This window comes from Octopus sinensis, linkage group LG6 (genome assembly GCF_006345805.1).
Source record: "Octopus sinensis linkage group LG6, ASM634580v1, whole genome shotgun sequence".
Classification (NCBI taxonomy): domain Eukaryota; kingdom Metazoa; phylum Mollusca; class Cephalopoda; order Octopoda; family Octopodidae; genus Octopus; species Octopus sinensis.
Genome location: NC_043002.1, coordinates 4,223,672 through 4,229,671, shown reverse-complemented (window position 1 = coordinate 4,229,671; position 6,000 = coordinate 4,223,672). Strand labels below are relative to the sequence as shown.

At 37.4% G+C, this 6,000-nt stretch overlaps 2 non-coding genes across 2 annotated transcripts; both read right to left on the bottom strand.

Annotated features, from left to right (window-relative positions):
• Positions 1–572: 572 nt before the first annotated feature.
• On the bottom strand, positions 573–645 carry Trnaf-gaa. The gene has a single exon. It is a non-coding gene; the product is annotated as a tRNA-Phe (tRNA).
• Positions 646–3,816: 3,171 nt separating this feature from the next.
• Positions 3,817–3,889, bottom strand: Trnaf-gaa. The gene has a single exon. It is a non-coding gene; the product is annotated as a tRNA-Phe (tRNA).
• Between the last annotated feature and the right edge of the window lie 2,111 nt (positions 3,890–6,000).

Here is a 6,000-nt window from a genome sequence, read left to right as displayed (position 1 = left end):
TCAGTATGTTTTATGAAGGTGTGGGCAAATCGTGTAGGTATAGGTTAAAAGGGAAAGTGAAAGGAAAATTACGTATTCTGGGAATGCTTTACCAACATTTTGTAGTTGCTTGGGGGTAGAATTGGGTATTTTTTGGATGAATGGAAGGCAGGTATGGAGTCAAAAGCTTTGACATTGATTTGTAATTAGGATAGGAAATGTGAAAACTAGTTTGTTGTTGAAGACATCGTGTCTTTTCTGCGTAGATTTGTAAGTTTTGTGATGGCTCCATGTAGAGTTTGTATCGGTTATCGGAGCGAAGTGAAAGCAAAAGTGATGCGCAATTCTACCAAACTGACATAAAAGTGTGAAAAGGCGGATTAAGTTGCAGTGAAAAACGAAACTTGACTAAAAATCTTATCCATCGATCGAACAAGGAATACATATTCCAATGCAAAAGTAAAAATTGTGACGTGTTATTGTGATGTACAAAACAGGATGGGCGGGGCAGTAACGCCAATATACTCAAATAAAAACTACTGAAAAAAAGAAAAAATATGTATCTAAAAAGAAAAATATTATCAGCCGCCGGATGCCGAAACCCGGGATTGAACCGGGGGCCTTTAGATCTTCAGTCTAACGCTCTCCCAACTGAGCTATTTCGGCTGATAAAAATTGATCACAAACCGATAGTATTTATTTAATAATAAGGTATGTATCTGAATTTCAATTTTTTTTTTTTACTGTAAAATTGATGTTGGTCAATGCTGAATTTGATCAAACTTAAATTACATTTATAATAAATTAGTGATGCAAGTCTTTCGTAAAAGAGACCAAAAACGAAGAACGGACATACACAACGGACTTCCATGCCTCGTTCGCTTCGTCACGTTTCTATTGGAATGTTCTTCCTTCAGTAGTTCTTCAAGTAATCAAATCCATTAAACATCTCTTACACACTATTCGTTTTAAGTTCGTCTCTAAATTTTAAATAAGTCATTTAAAAATATATTATCAATTTTTTTCAACATTATCAGTACATGAAACTATTATTGGCAGAATGCCTTATTTTTTTTTTTCCATTATTTTATTAAAAAAAAAATTAAGATAATAAGGCGCAGGAGTGGCTGTGTGGTAAGTAGCTTGTTTACCAACCACATGGTTCCGGGTTCAGTCCCACTGCGTGGCATCTTGGGCAAATGTCTTCTGCTATAGCCCCGGGCCGACCAATGCCTTGTGAATGGATTTGGTAGACGGAAACTGAAAGAAGCCTGTCGTATATATGTATATGTGTGTGTGTGTGTTTGTCCCCCTGGCATTGTTTGAAAACCGATGCTGGTGTGTTTATGTCCCCGTTACTTAGCGGTTCGGCAAAAGTGACCGATAGAATAAGTACTGGGCTTACAAAAGAATAAGTCCCGGGGTCGAGCTGCTCGACTAAAGGCGGTGCTCCAGCATGGCCGCAGTCAAATGACTGAAACAAGTAAAAGAGTAAAGAGTAACAACCAAAATATACAAATGTAATTATCTGTATTGTAATTAAATTGTTGGCGAACAGATTAATATGTTTATATAAAGCAAAACATTAATTCGAAGACTATTTAAAACAGTGTAAATAAAAACTGTGAAGAACATCATCTGTAAAATAATATAATTAAAATTAAAAGATAATGAACACCTATTATTGTACACAGAAATAGAATATAAATTCAATTTGATATCTACGCTTTTTTTAAATAGTAACTCCGATACTTCCCGTTCAATGTTCGATTTTGAAGGTATTCCAGCTTGATCGACCCCGTCACTTTTATTTACTTTTACGAATATGGGTACACCTAGGACTACTGCATCTAATGGGTGCTTCTTCATTTTCAAGACGGAAGGATATGATTTGTGTAAGATTTGGCTGCTGTTTCTAACAGGTCAAGCTGCCACCTGCTCCGTTCGTTACTTTCGCAGAGTAAGAGCTGTGGTTGTTGAACTCGATGCGATAAAACATGCCTTGGTACTACTTGAGAACAGTGGTCCCGGTGCGCGCACTCGCGTAGTCGCGCATCCGCGCTAGCTAGTCGTGACTAGTCGATCCTACAACGAGTACCTAGCAAAATAAATAAAACACAAAATTAATAATTTTTGTTAAACAAAGTAAATAAAATACAAAGTAAATAATTTTTTAAAGAAAGTAAACAACACACAAAAACACAAAGTAAGGATCGACTAGTCATGACTAGCTAGCTCGGCTGCGCAAGTACGCGAGTGCGCGCACCGGGACCACTGTTCTCAAGTAGTACCACATGTCTTTTTGTATACCGAAGAGCGTATATTCCATGTATCCAAACCCTTTTTGAATTGAAATTGTGTAATTTAGGGGTTACTCTTTTTCGTAGTTCAGGGGACTTGGATCAGGCTGGGTCGTTGACAATTAGTCTCACAGTGTCTACTAACTTGTGACCAATGGATGTCTCTCTTCTCTTGCAATTTCTTTGTCTCTCCTTGTTTCTCTCCTCTATGTTTAGTCCCCGGTGGACAATAGAGAAATGGATTTCTTACGGAAGAATTGGCGGGAATTCACAGAAGTTATTTCTATAGCTGCTCCAGGTATAACAAAAGATATCCGAAATAAACAAGTACTCACAATTCAGTGCTCGCTGGCTGATAACAATAAAAATAGTCATACGACAAACTCTCACACTTTTTTAATTCTACGCACGCGCGAGTACACACACACACACACACACACACGCACACGCACACACACACACACACACACACACACACACACACACAAAAGGAAAGAGGTGTGTAAGAGAGAGAGGAAGAGAGAGACACACACTCTCACTGCAGTTATGTTGCTCGTTTTATTTTGTGTGAGTGAAAAACAAAGAGTAAAGAGTACTCTGTACATTTTACTCTCAAAAACCAAATACTTCGGAAATCGTTACTCCGAGTTTTCCGTTCGTAATCTTCGGTCAACTCTATATGTTCGTGTGGTTATCTGGATTATTTTTCGAATTACTCATCAATGGAGAACGAACTACTTAACATCAACTGGGGTGTCTTGTGTGCGTGTATTTATGAATGTACGTTTACATGTATGCATACACACAAATGTGCATGTACGCGTATAAATATACATGTTTAGACACACGAACACTTGAGTGCATATGTTGATCATAATATATGCTAAACATTTCCCATGTTTTACACATTTTCACAGTGTCTTTAATAGCTTGTAGCTGTAATCTCGTGAGTTCTTTTTGGTTTTGAGAAACCCAGATTCTTGAAATTGGTACCGAGGCAGTTCGTCAAATTACCAAATGCTCCAAGGAGGAATCTAAAGCTGTTAGTATGGATTTCTCATCGGTTCGGTACAGATGTTTTCTTTGCTACCAATCTTTAACAGTATGTTGATATTTATGAGGCATCTAATTTCAACTAATCTACAAAGTTTTCTCATCAAAATTTCAACAAATTGCGAAGATAGTAGGATGAGCATAATAAATAGTCCCTGATCATTATGTCTGGCGTGTTGTTCTTGCATTTTATTGACGTCTTGACAGGAATATTTCACTAGCATTCTCACATACTATGTTTGAGAAAATGAGGTTCGGCATAAAATGGTAGAAAGTCACTGTAAATTGATATAACATTATAAATCCATTATAAATCAAGAAAATCCAGGTGGTATAACTGGGACATGGAATGAAGTGTGAGTCAAATTCGGGATGAAATGAACGAAAATAAATTGATGAAAGGAATAGTTCTTCGGGAATAAAGCAAGATTCCAAAGAAAAAAAAAAGAATACAAAAAAGAAAATAAGCAGACCAGCCACCGGATGCCGAAACCCGGGATTGAACCAGGGACCTTTAGATCTTCAGTCTAACGCTCTCCCAACTGAGCTATTTCGGCTGGTGATATTTTGACTCTAAACTATTAATGTCACTTGTATTGTCTCTCAAATAGATTATTTATTTTCTTGCTAAAGACATTCTAATACAGATATTGGATTTTTAATACAAAGCGACAAATTTATGGTCACTTTAATCAATTACTTCGCTATGACATATTTCTTTAATTCCACCATCGTCACTAGTCAGCGCTACCAGCTAAAATCAGCTGGCTGGTTTGAAAGCAAAACAGGTAGAATAAAGACGTTGGAAAGCGTTGCCATCTTTCACCTGGACAAGTAAAATATTTTGGCTAGATATAATAGCTGGTTTAGATATTAAAGGCGCATGGCTCAGTGAAGGCGCATGGCTCAGTGGTTAGAGCGTCGAGCTTACGATCGTGAGGTTGTGAGCTCGAATCCCGGATCGGGCTGCGTGTTGTGTTCTTGAGCAAGGCGCTTTATTTCACGTTGCTCCAGTTCACTCAGCTGTAGAAATGAGTTGCAACGTCACAGGTGCCAAGCTGTATCGGCCCCTTTTGCCTTTCCCTTGGATAACACTGGTGGCGTGGAGAGGGGAGGCTGGTATGCATGGGCGACTGCTGGTCTTCCATAAACAACCTTGCCCGGACTTGTGTCTAGGAGGGTAACTTTCTAGGTGCAATCCCATGGTCATTCATGACCGAAGGGGGTCTTTACCTTAGATATTAAAGAATGGAAAAACTGCAAAAGGGCAGGAAGTAAATAGTCAAAGGTTTTGTCGGTAGAAAAATGAAAGAAGTTATAAATTTTTTGAGGCTGTAAAGCAGGTCGTGAAGAAAGAGCATGACATTAGATATTAAATGGAAGAAGTTCGCAGAAAATTGATGCTATATAATACAATAAGGATCTTTTCGGTTTGAACGGCAGTTTTTAACATAATTTCTAGGTAACTAAAAAATTTTAAACTTCGTATACTGGTAGAATGTGTCTATAAAACATCTTTTTCTCTTGGCTTTATTGAGAAAATTCTATAGTTTGTAACATATTTCGTCTTTAATTTCTTGCATTCCGGCAATTTTAACCAATCAATGACCGTATATTGAGGTGAAAACATTCCGTGCAGTATGAATATGTCCCTCGTTTAAGAAACAGATTGGGTTTATTTACATTTGTGAAGAAAAAAAGATACCCTTCCCCACCCCTAACTCTAACCCTAAATCTGAAATAGATTGAAATGCAATAGATCGATATTAGGGTTATAATTATGGGTGACAATTTCATACGACACCTCTAGGGGAAATGGGAGTTTATCGTAGCGGTGTCAAATGCATTTAAGAATGTACATATGTATGCATGGACACTCAAATATATGCATGTACACGTATGAATATACGTATATTTGAGCACACACACAGATGGGTACTGATACAGATGTTATTCCATTTGTAGATCATAATGTATGCTAAACTTTCTGAATGTTTTACATATTTTCACAGTGTTTTTAATAGCTTGTAGCTGTAATCTCTTGATTTAGCTAGTTTTTTTTTCTGGTTTTGTGAAACCCAGCTGCTCAAAATTGGTACTGAGACGGTTCGTCTCATCACCGGGTGCTCCAATAATTATGAGGAGAATTATCATCATTTCGGCGCAGATTTTTTTTTTTCTTTTTTTCACTAATCTTTGACATTAAGTTCACAAAATTCAGAATATCTGATTTTTACTAACCGCATAATTTTCTCGTCCAGTTTTGCGAGGCAGACATAATAATCTGACTCGGATAATTACATTTGGCCTGTTTTGGGGGGATTTCATTGGCGTCTTGATTGGAATGTTTTCACCTTTATTCTTTTAATTTACGAGTGATTTATGCCCTCTATCTCACTGTCGGATATTTGATTTCTATACTCGGGATTGTTCTGTGTTCCATTTGATTCTAGCCACAACATCATGTCTCATAGGTAGATATCGCCGAGGTGACAATTTCGGGGCGCGACTTAAGTCAAGATGACAAGAAGAGACAAGAAATGACATTTTAAACAATTATGCAAGAAGAAATGAGAGTAAAACCAAAAGATCTGTTGTCTCTAATAAAACTGCAAATAGTGAAGAGAAAGTAAACAGAGTCAAATGTTTCCTCGGAACAAGATGAGAG